This window comes from Nicotiana sylvestris, chromosome 7 (assembly GCF_000393655.2).
Source record: "Nicotiana sylvestris chromosome 7, ASM39365v2, whole genome shotgun sequence".
Lineage (NCBI taxonomy): Eukaryota > Viridiplantae > Streptophyta > Magnoliopsida > Solanales > Solanaceae > Nicotiana > Nicotiana sylvestris.
Window position 1 is genome coordinate 53,960,001 of NC_091063.1, and position 12,289 is coordinate 53,972,289.

Consider the following 12,289-nt stretch of genomic DNA (forward strand, 5'->3'; position numbering starts at 1 on the left):
TCAGGAAGATTATTTACAACGAAGTACTAAATGAACATCCATAATATAATATATTTATAACACTCCTGTCAAATTTAATTATCAAATCATCCCTTAAAAGAGTTGAGATTTGAGAATACAATTGTCATTCCTTTTTGTATAACCGATGGAGCAGTATTTGTATCCTTATTTAGTACAGTCTTCACAACTTTTTGTACAATGCATATAGCTGAGTCCGCCCCCCAACTCCCACTTATATATATTAGTAAAGTAATATAATAATATGTTTATCTCTATCAAGATATGTTTTCATTCTCCTATATGCTTCTAGACTAAGTTATGCCTGGTATTAATGTAGGATATATAGCTCAATATTCTATCTTTTTAATAGCATCAGTATCCTCCTAAAAAGAACTTGGCAATGGCTTGATTAGTAGTAGTAATTAATATCAGTCAGATCCACATACTTTTTTTTGTGGATAAAATTATTTTGTTTATGGTAACTTAAGTTAATCACTAGTAGTACTGTTTATTCATTAATAATCCTTCAGTGGAGAGAAATACTGGATAAAATTGCAAATACAAGTGAGTTTCTTTCTTTCTTTGTTTTGTCTGTTTTGCATAATGAAGAGTTATTAATTAATTCTTTCCGTTGGGCCACCGTATTTTGCTGATTTGCTTTCTCATAGCTTCTATTTTAGGTAGTTTATTTTGTAATTTTTATATATAAAAGTTCTGATATGTTCCATATTCTTATTTAAAAAGCGCCTTTTATTTTGTCCTAGACCTCGTGGCAGTGGGTTGTCAAATAGCTAGTCCATTACTATTAAACAAACTTGTGTTGTTATATGTGTACGTTTATAGCTAAATCTTGTAATCTCTTCAGATTGTTAACATTCAATTATGGGAGAACGAGCAGAGGTTATTTCGGTAAACCGATGCATGAGCTGAGGCTCCCATGTCCCGCCGACCCTCCGAAAAAGTAAGGGCTCATAGGGAGTCAGAAGCAAGCAGAGTAAAAGGCGGGTAAAACTCACATAAGCAGAGGGGGAGACACATTCATGAAAAGCGAGAAGCCCTGCCGTGGGGGTGAATCCGGTTTTGTCATTAGGATAGGAGGGAAATCGGCAGCTCGACGGGGAGCTTGCCCGCCCGCCCGGTTTTTGAGACCCTTTCTGATTCCCTCACCCAATCTCATGAGAAGCAAGCCCAGCAGGCCCTGCCTTAACCTGTCCTCAGACAGCCAGCCCTCACCAGGCTGCTGGCATTGCTAAATGCTGCTCAAGTCAAAGGGGGGAGTCCACTTATTCAATAGAAGAGAAGCCTATATCTGCCGACCCTACTTCACTTCCTTATAGTCCCTTGCCTACTGTCTTTGAATAATGCTTCATTCCAGGGCGTAAAAGAAAGCTTAGTATAGCAATTGAATTGACCTTTTGTACTGAGGACGACCTATGAGATGGTTTGAACCGGTTCTCAAACCTACTACTATACGAACAGTCTTCTTCGGCTAAGGCTGGCAAATCCAACTCTTTTTTGTTAAAAAGAGATCTCGGATCAAGGGCTATCGACCCGACAGTGCTCCGTTGGTCCATTTAGTGGATCCTCCCCCCAAAAACAAGATCATATTGAGCAGCAACTTCGAGGAAGATAGCATTGGGACATGCTATTACCTATGTATGGTGACGGGTGTCATGCCAGAGTCTGTCCGGGTGGGCTCAAGCTAAAGCAGGAGAAGAGAGTTAGCTTTCTGCTGAGTGAGCCCGAACAGGAGCGGACGCACACTAGATCAGAGCAAGTTTAGCTGGCCCAATGGCGCAGACACCTACTAGGATGAGGCATAGCGAGAATTGAACCCACATCTCGTTGAGCTGCTCCAGCAAGCACCCCTTTCGGAAGCTCAATTTGTAGGACCGGGGAGAACACTCGCAGGCGTGCAGGCGTTTTGAGAGAGCGCAAAACTCTAACTTGAGTAAGTGCCAGCCAGGCAAAAGGGTTAGCCTGAAGTGGTGGTTTAGCCAAAGGGGGAACGTGCAACGGTTGGATTCAGCACGCTCTTAGAATAGCTAATGCCACCCACGTCTTTTTTTCTTTTGAACAAGCCTTCTAAATCCATATTTTTTTTATTTGAGTTCATAATAACTGGCGGGTTTCATTAATGAAAAGAAAAGCGGAGGCCCGCCATCTGCTAGCATTGTGGTTTTCCATCGATTCTTTATCAATGGCCCACCCTTTCTTTGAACCTTGTCAATGATCGAACTTAAAGATATGAACGTATGAGGCGGAAGTCTCACGTACGGTTCTCTGAGAAGGGAGTGGCTACCTACTGGAGCTTCGACCAAGCACCACCGGTCAATTCCGCTTTGGGGCCACCCCTGACTCTACCATTATTATAGGGGTATGGGGTTCGAGACAAAGAAAGATCAAGGCAGCATATCAGTTGTTCTTGGTGGATGCAGGACTTGGGACCCCCAGAATTTGTATGCAAGATGAGCCTACAGGAGTGCCAATCAACCGAGCCACCAGGTTTGAGAATAAGGTGGGATTCCTGGATCTAGTGGCCGGTGAATCACTGATCAAAGAGCAGTAGGAGAGTGCTGGGCACGATCTCGAAGCATGGTAAAATGTTATCATTTTCAATGATACCAAGTCCCGGCTTAGCACTTCTTCAGCTAAAATCAACAGGCTAGGTTTGGAACCCTTGTCGCAGCCCTCGAGAAGCTGGAAAGTACCCATGTGGCACACCATCCACAAGCACTCCAAGGTTCATTATTTTAGATTTGAGTTTAGAGTCTTAGTTTTTTTTATTTAACCTGGGACTTTCCCATATTTTATGCTTTCCTCGAATTGAACTCTTGTAACTAAACCGTTCTATACTCAATTAAGGAATAGAGTTCCCAAATTTTTTGTTTTCATTGTTTAATCAGCTATTTCCTATTTATTTTATTTCAGAAATCTAAAACAAAAAATGGATTTTGAAGACAAAATAGAAAGAAAAGAACCTATTTTGCATCGCTCAAAAAATAATAGAAAAAGAGCACCAGTATAAAGATCTTCATTAGTGCGTAAACCGATTGTATACCACCACTGATAAACACCAGAATAAGCGATATTCACTGGGCCAAGAGCACCCCCTCGAGTAAAAGCTTCCACGGCCGGTTGACCAAAATGAGGATCCCAAATTGTTTGAGCAATAGGTCTTACATGTAAAGGGTCCTGTACCCACGACTCAAAATTTCCTTGCCCGGTTAGAGAATTATCGTCCTCGCTTCGCTTACCGCCTTCGTCTTTCGCCAGGGCTTATACTTCATCAATGTCCTTATGCGTATATTAATTTCATTGAATTGTGTGAGCAAGAAGTTAGAAAAGGAAATAGGCCAAACATTTACTTGACTAAAGATGGATGGAAGAATATGGTAAATGAGTTCAATAATAAGACGTGACTAGAATATACTAGAAAATAAATGAAAAATCATTGGGATCACATGAAAGTAGAGTGGACTCTTTTTAAGCAGTTGATAAGAGGTGATACAGGTTTAGGATGGGATCCCGCAAGAAAAACAATTATTGCAGACGATGATTGGTGGGAGCAAAAAATTAAGGTACATTGTTCGCCCTTTTCTATTAATTATTTCATAACTCTATTAATTATTAGTTTCATTTGTTTGCTTAGAGTACTTTTAAATTCTTTTTTACAGGAGAATTCTAAATACAAAAAAAGACCGTTCACTAATATGGTTTCGTTACGATGCTTTATTTACTGATATCATTGACACCGGAGAGAGAGCACGTGCATCAAATCAAGAACAAGAGTCGGAAGTTGGGTTAGATCAAGATGACGATGGAACAAATGATGTTTATGATAACGACATAGAACAATGGAATGATGAAAGAAGCGACGAAAGTCATGACTTGCAGAATATGGATTCAATTACGTTTCCTGAGCCATCGCTTAGAAAGCGAAAGTCAATAGATGGCAGTGGCAGTAGTAGTCAAGTGAAAAAGCGTAGGACAAAAACTAATTCATTATCGTTAAAAGAGGAGATATGCTCCCTAGTTGATTTCATATCTGACAACAACACATCTAAATCTTCAGAGCCCACCATTGAGAAGTGCATGGACATTTTAGAAAATATTCCTGGTATTCTTGGAGGGAGTGATATTTTTAATTATGCTGTGAACTTGTGGACACAGAAAGAGATGCGACGTGCATTTTTGAAACAGGGTGGTCTATTTTGCGAGATATGTCTTTTTATCATATTGACACTCAAAGAGATATCGTATTGGCTACACTGGCGATTCACAATTACATTAGAAAGAAATGTAAGGTGGACAATGCATTCCAAGAAGCTGAGAATGAGAGATATGTGCCACGTGTTGATCCTGATGTTAGAAGATCCACAAGAGTCAACGTTGCAAACGAAGAAAATATAGAAAATCAGGAGATAATAATATTTTGATGGCACTTCGTGATCTGACTGCTCAAGATATTTATGATAGTAGAATGATTTAATCTTATTTATTACAAACAACACATATTAAGCGCTTGTTTCTTCTCTACAAACACTGTGTGCATTATTTAAGGTTTTCTTCTTAACTTTTGTTAATTTATACTCCATCCCTTCTAATTTATGACTGTATACTTATCATAACATAAATTATATTTATAAAAAAGATATTATCATATCATTTTTATAATTAAAATAACATAATAAAATAGGTAGAATTTATGTAGAATCTAAAATTTTGAAAAAATAACGTTTTTAGTAGTATAAATTGTTATAAGGTCATTTAAGTCATTTTAACATAAAAAGAGCTTATCAACACTTTTAATCAATTAGTTTCAGCTGCTTATTATTAATTTCATCACTTTTATCCAAATACGTACCTACTTATTTTTTAAATCAGCTTTAGCACTTAAAAGTACTTTTCAACACCTAATGCTTATCAGCTACTCTAAATCAGCTAAGCCAAACGAGCTCTTAGTTAATTCGTAGTCTATTTGGTTTCAGTTATTTGTATTAAAATGTACTAAAAAGGGTCAAAAGATTGAAACAAATGCCATAATGATGAATCAAAGTGCAAATGTAGAAGAAATTATAGGGCTTAATCTTCGACAACAAAGAGGAGAGAAATTACAAAAGCTCAAGATTAATAATATCCCTTTAAAGAAAGTATCTATTTATTAATTGTTACTAAAAGATAAATAATTTTCAAACCAATTTACACAGTCAAAAGTTCCCTTCACCCTGATATTGGATTAAATATAATTATGAAATTCGATTGCTATTTTGTGATAATTAATCCACCTACGACAAAAAAGATGCTTGAGTATTAATGATATTTTATATATCTAGTACGTAGAATACTTGAATTTCACTTTTCTGATATTTCATGTGCATTTTGATAGTTAAATCATAGACTTAGCGGTGTTCATAAAAATCCAAAAAATCGAACCAAACCGAAAACCAAATCAAACTGACTAAAAAACTGATACTTTTTGGTTTGGTTTTGGTTTTGAAATTTAAAAACCTATCAAATATGATTTGGTTTTGGTTTTAATAAAAAAAAACCGAACCAAACCGAATATAGGAGTTGCTATTTTAAATTTAGAATTACACCTATATATATGTATAGTTTTATACAAAGTTTCAAAAATTTTATAGTAAACATTAATCGTTTGCACTTTTAGTACAATTATTTACCTTTACATTCTAGTTTGATTGGTAGTTTTCTTTTGTTAAATGTAAGAATCTATTTCATGTTAAAAATAATATATTTTTAATTGAGTCCTTAAATTATTCATCTGATTTAGTTATCATCAATATATCTTGGTAAATAATAGATTTCTCAAAGGGCAATTGATTTGATAGTGTTACGTTAAAAATGTGGTCGCCGAAATATGTGTTTGGTAGTCTATGTCTTATATTTAAGAAAAAACTGACAAATAACCAAAAAAATTGAAAAACCGTCATAAACCGAGTCAGAGAAATAGTTTGATTTGGTTCTAATATTTACAAAAATTGGTTTGGGAAAATCTATTCAAACCAAACTATGAGCACCCCTCGTTCATAGTCATATTTCTATGGTTCAGACATTGGAGTGAGTTTTGATACCTAAAACCAAACGAGGGGGTTGGCGGCTAAAAAGAAAAAAGGAAGAAGGAAAATGGAAAACAGAATCGCCCAACAATTGGGCAATGGGCCTCATGCCATTAACGAAGAAAAATGAGAAAAAGCCAAAAAAAGTTGAAATCGCGGGGATTTGTTGAATTACAGCCGCCCATCCCTTCAAATTACAGCAGTCTAAGAAGCAAATGATACAGTTTAAGGTGTTTACACGGGGTAGACTGTTGATAACTGATGTCGTTGTTCCTCAGTTGTAATTTCCTCAATCAGCAGAAACCGAACCAACCAATGGTAAATTCTATTTTATCTCATTAATTTAATGTTTATGGATGAATTTATGAAACAATATGGATACGTGATTGTTGTGATTACTGATTGCCACTAAACGAAATAAGGGAACAATTATAAAATGGGAGTTCGTGTGATTGTAACCTCAATTTATGGAGCCGAGAGCTGACATGCTCCAGCTAGAAATTCCTTTTAAGTTTTAACTGACTCTAACAAATTAGAAATCAAACAGACTCTATGGATCAAGTGTAAATGGATAAAATTCCTGACTAATTTTACGATCAATTTCTCTATTTGTTCAGCTTTGTTGCAAGAGCTTAAGTTATGTGCACTGACAATGTAAACATATCTTACACTAATTTATGTTTGTGTAGAGAGCTATCTGCGGTTGCCTATTAAGTGACCTCATTGTGTAAATATTTTTTACTCTGTCAGTGCATAGTGCTTATATACTTGTTGGCTGTTGCAGTGGAGAACACTTGAATAACACATTGCTGAAAAAGTTTAAGCAGCCATTTCCTTCTGTGAGCCCACCTAGTACCCCTTGATTCTCCCTTATCATCCCCAGAATGACACTTGGTTACGTCACAAGTCTAACATAACCGGGAATAGAGGTCAATCAATCCATTTCTAACTTGAGGTTAACCTTTTGCATTCTGAAATTGAAAATGAAAGATTCACCTTGCATATCTCAACAAGTTCGGTTGTAGCTGATGGTATAAGTCATGTGCAGTATCAGGTCTGTTTAGATTTCGGTCTAGGGCTGTGTGAGTTCTAAAGCTTTACGTCTTCTCCCAAGTTGATGTATAGTTTGCATTATTTTCAAGTGGGTCAGCTTGTTGTACAAGTGCGTATTGTTTTTTAGAAAGCTGTTATTGACACATATATACTGAATTTTTGACCATAAGGTCCTGTGAATGTGATCATTGCCCGTAGTAACTTGCATGGCTATATTGCCAAGAATAACCCTGAATTTGAGCTGCTTTAGACAAATTATGCCCACCTCTTAGTGGTTCGAACAATTTGGAGGGTCACGGGGGAATTTGACACCCATGGACACCATTTAGTGTCACGCTCTCTTGAATTGCCTCTGCATCAACCTCCCCAATATTTTCTGCTATCCCCTCCTTCATTAGCATTGAGGGGTTTTGGCTTGCATCGATAAAGTACTTCTAACTTCTATTCTCTTGGTCGATTCTATTTTAGGTTACGGAAAGTTGAAAAGGTTTGTAAGTGGAAGACTCGATAGTATGGAAGTATGGCTGAGGAAGCGTTGTGTTAGGTGCTTGGTGTTCAGATTTGTTATAGGAGGGTAACTGGACTATGGAGTAGAAGTTTGCTAATCCCATTGATAGATTCTTGTGCTACTTTGCTCCTTCTTACGATCTGTTAGAATTGTTGGGTTAGATATCCTTATCTTTTTGATAGGTACTATTGAGTTAAATATCCTAGGCATTAGTGTCTAATTGAAATAGGAATTGGATTCACATGAATGAAGGGCTTTTTAATGAGCGTGTAAGACCTCAGTTCTTCAAACTTCTATAGATAAGCTTCCACGTCATTGGCCTACTGAGCTCACTGAATTTGTCAATCTCTACCGGAGATCTAGTGTTTCCAGACCTTCTATAAACATCACAAATGATGTCTTCGTACAAATTACCCACCATGATCTATCATAGAACTGTCAAACTATCAGTGGATCCCCTTTTTATATCTATCCAGATATAGCTTATCTTCATAGTATTAGGTACTTGATGAATCTCAAAGTATTTTATTGCCTATTCCACGGGGTTGAGAATTTTGTCTCTAGGGGTTTATAGCTGAGAACTTCTTTACCAGTAGTATTATGAAGTTGCAGAGTAGGTGTGACAGTGCTAACTATTTCTGTGTTATTAGGAGGTGGTTAGCCCTGGTGGGAGTTCGGAACTGCTGCATTCTGGACATTCAAGGATTGAGGTAATGGTACCATTCCACGTGATGGTTCACAGGATAGAAGATTGGAGAGGTTGGGTTGTTTGAATTACCGCATTTCATTAATGGAAGATTGGAGTGGTGGGGTGGAGAATAAGTTAATGAAAAAATCCCCCTCTTGATGCTAAAGAATCTTTTGGTGTTAGGCATAGGTGCATTTTACTTTTGTTTTGCATCATTTTTTAAATCACGCATACCGCTTCACAATGACAACCCCACCTCAGTCTCATAATTATGACATTCTTATATCTGTTACGGCTTTATTTTGTTCCTTAAACAATTGTGCCCTTGGCCCCGCCTCATAGGATAGAAGTAGACTTTTGCTTCTTCATCCTCACTTTCTCATTTATCTATATTATTGATATACATTCTTAGATCTTTTTAGCATGCATGAGGTATGTGTCTTCATGTTCTTTGGTCTTTCTTCTCTTTCAAATATCTTTTAAAGAGAATATGCTACACTTTCCCTTTGAGTATATTTGATATACTGTAACTTGATTATATATCAAACATCCAACCAAATTTTATTCTTTCAAATATCTTAACATTTAGTATGTCACCTCACTCGGAGCTTGTTCCTAAAGCAACAAAGATATATATTTTTTCTTTCTTCCTTTCATATACATGATATGAAATTAAGGTTTGAAATGGCTCTAGTCAATATTTGTTAATACATGAGGCGCATCACACTTTCGTTGTAATCGCTATTACGATTCATATTAACAAGCCATTAAATAGATGTGCTTTTCTTGTTTCTGTTAGATATTCGTTGAAGGAGTACATTGTTCTCTCCTTGTTTGGTTTTGGACAATTCTCATCTCCTGAGCTAGCTTTTGAGATTGAGTTAGGCCCAAGGTCCATTTTCTTTACATGGTATTAGAGCCAAACTCATCTTTGTTGTTGTGTTTCTCAATGTTGGACCCCCATGTTATGTTATCCACAATGTTCAGGCCTGGGGCATAGGCGGACTTGGGCATTTAGGAATGTCACCCTTCTTTGTTATTCTAGATCGTGCGATAGAGCTTGATTATAAGACTGCCCCTTTTTAACTCATGCGTTGTTCTAATTTTCAGTACATAGCACCTAAGAAGAAGGCAAGGAGTGGCCGGGGCAGTGTCCGAATTTTCCACATTGGTTGAGAGAAAGGACTTTTGTCTCCTTTTCATGAGTTAGCTTTTGGGGTTAAGATAGGCCTAAACTCCATTATTTGAAGATTCAATTCATTCTTGAGCGAATCACATTCCATGAAACAATGCCATATGGGTAGTTGGTTACCATATTGGCTTCTGCCTCCAAATGAAACTATGGCTATGTTATAACATAATGAATGAGAGAAATTCCACCTTCAAAAAATTTGGCTTTTTTATCTTTAGTCACACATGGTATCTAATGTGCTGATTTTATCGGCTTTGGTCCTGTAATTATTTGTGGGTCATGCTGTCTTTTGGAACCAAGTTTGTTTGGAGCTCTTTTCAGACCAAATAGCTGCTTTTCTAAAGCTGAAGCTGATGAATAGAGTAAGTTTCCCATGATAGTAGTAGGATCAGAATTAGAAGTAGAACTGGGTGCTAGAATTAGGAGCAAATATTAGGTTTAGGATTTAGACCAGTGTTACTACAAGGACTTAGATTAGAATAAGGACTACGGCTATGGTTTGGGTTAAATTGGGATCCTAATTCTTTACTTGCTCCTAGATTAGGTTTAGGATTTAGACCACAAGGACTTGAATTAGGAGTTAGATCAGAAGTAGGACTAGGTCTAAGGTGGTGGATAAAATTGGAATCCTACTTCTCTGCTTACTCCTAGTACTAGTTCAAATCCTCATACCACTCTAACCTAATCCTTGTTTTAGTTTCTTGTTCTAGTCCAATCTTTTATATACTAATCCAAATTTAGCTCCTAATGAAAATGTTTTTAAGTAACGACATCTATAACCTCTTACTTGATGAAGGTGTACAATGTCCATTTGGTCAACAACATGGAACATGGAGGTACCTAAGAGGTACTTTTTTACATGGTATGCAATGTCGGGAGCAATTTTAACAACTCAACGACCTTACTTGAGTTCAAAGCCAATTTTAACAACTCAAGAAGAAGGAGATGCATAGTGGTCAATTGGTGTTCACGTGTAAAAATCATGATGAACGCGTGGATCACCTATTGTAAGTTTGCAACGAAACTATGAGCCATGATGTTCTTCATTTTCAACATCCATTGGTTCTTTCTCGAGAAAAAAGCACCGGTGAGTTGGAGATTGGATAAGCTAAATGTGATAGGAGAAAGTTATGGAGAACCGCTCCGTGCAATAAATTTCTAGAAATACAGAGAGAGAGGAGTATGATAACGTTTGAGGAAACTGGACGTTCATTGTTAAATTACAATCCTATGTTTTTCCTAGTGTTCTTTTGGTCTAAACAGGAAGTTCCTTACTGTATAGACGATTAGCTTGGTTCTTGGGGAGCTTATGCATCCTTCTATTCAATGTTTTTATAATAAACCTAACACCATCTTGGTGTATATTAATTAAGTTCTTTGAGTTTTCTGATTATCATCAAAAGACAAATCACTTTATGTCTCTTAACTATAAATAGAGCAGTTATCTCTTTCCCGAAAAGAAAAAAAATGACAGAGGCTTCCACAGGCCATAGAAAGAAGAAGCGCACTAGGAGAAGAAGAAAACAAGAAATGGAGGCTTAGCAGCAGAACGTGATTCTCTATTTTCCCCAAAAGAGAAAAGAAAAGAAATATGAGGGGAAAAAAAAATGCAGGCAGTCTAATGTTTGCCAAAAGAAAAAAATAAAGAAAGGAATTAGAAGAAAGAAGAATTCTGTGAAGATCTCTCTTTCCTGCACTTCTTCAGACTGAGATCGTTGATGATCTTCTCAAGTTGTTTGTTCTCTATTGTCTTCTCAGTTCTCATTGAGTATGTCTCTTTTGCTCCTTCAGAAGATTTCCTTTTTCTTTCCTGGATCCTAATACCCCTCCCCCTCCAACCCCCCTTTTTTGGCTTGAAAGATGCGCATGCTAAAGGCCTTGTGCCTTAACCCAGGTGTGCGCTTGTTAATCGCTTTTATGCAGCACCTCAACTGAAGTCTGGTGAGGCGCCAATTCTGCTCTGTCGGTTGCCTCAGCACCTGAAGCTTGGCTTTGGTTTTGTTGGAGGCATGTTGAAAATGTTCATAAGTGTTAAGTTCTAATTTAGCGACGTCCTATATTGAACAAATTGTATTTTGTTTGAGACCTATAAATATGTTTATTCATCAAATTATCTTGTCATCAATACACGTCTTTTCTTATTCTTCACAAATAGTTTAGATATACATGTTGTGCTACTGGAACTTGTTTTCATGACCATATTCCATAGGGGTTTAGTAGTATAGGTGCAATGTTTTATTGAATAGGCTTCGTAAGTTTCTATTTTGTTCATTCGGACATGTTCCCCTGTAGCTGTAGTGTCTTTGCTTTTGTTTCTGCATTGACAACTTGTGTTTGCTGATGAAAAAATGAAACCTAACATAATTGTCTTGTCTGGGATGATATGTTTGGCTTAAATCATATAGTATAGCTATCAGATCGGATGCTTGTTGTATCGAAGGAGGTTTAATCTAATCCGTTTTGGGAAAAAATTTACTCTGTACAAAGGCCACTGAACACTGGTAAATTTCGAAATGCTGGCAAAGGGGTTGGGCTTATATCGTGCATTCGAATACATTGGAACCTTTGGCTTTTTCATTCTCAATTTTAATGTCCCCAGCCGCCCTCCCCCCCCCCCCTCCCTCAAAAAGGAAAAATAAAGAAAAGAAAACACAGATGTCCAAATTTTGTGTCATGTTTAGCTCAACAGTCTGCTACTGCATCTTCCTGCTTGAAGTATGGAATAAGTAAAGTTTAGTAGTCCTTTGGTCATTATCTTTGGTATATTT

The 12,289-nt window shown here is 37.0% G+C and overlaps 1 long non-coding RNA gene across 1 annotated transcript; it reads left to right on the forward strand.

Annotated features, from left to right (window-relative positions):
- Positions 1-6,037: 6,037 nt before the first annotated feature.
- LOC104249482 (uncharacterized) lies at positions 6,038-11,686 on the forward strand. The gene is made up of 2 exons (XR_716759.2): positions 6,038-6,398; positions 11,008-11,686. It is a non-coding gene; the product is annotated as an uncharacterized lncRNA (long non-coding RNA).
- The last annotated feature ends 603 nt before the right edge of the window (positions 11,687-12,289 follow it).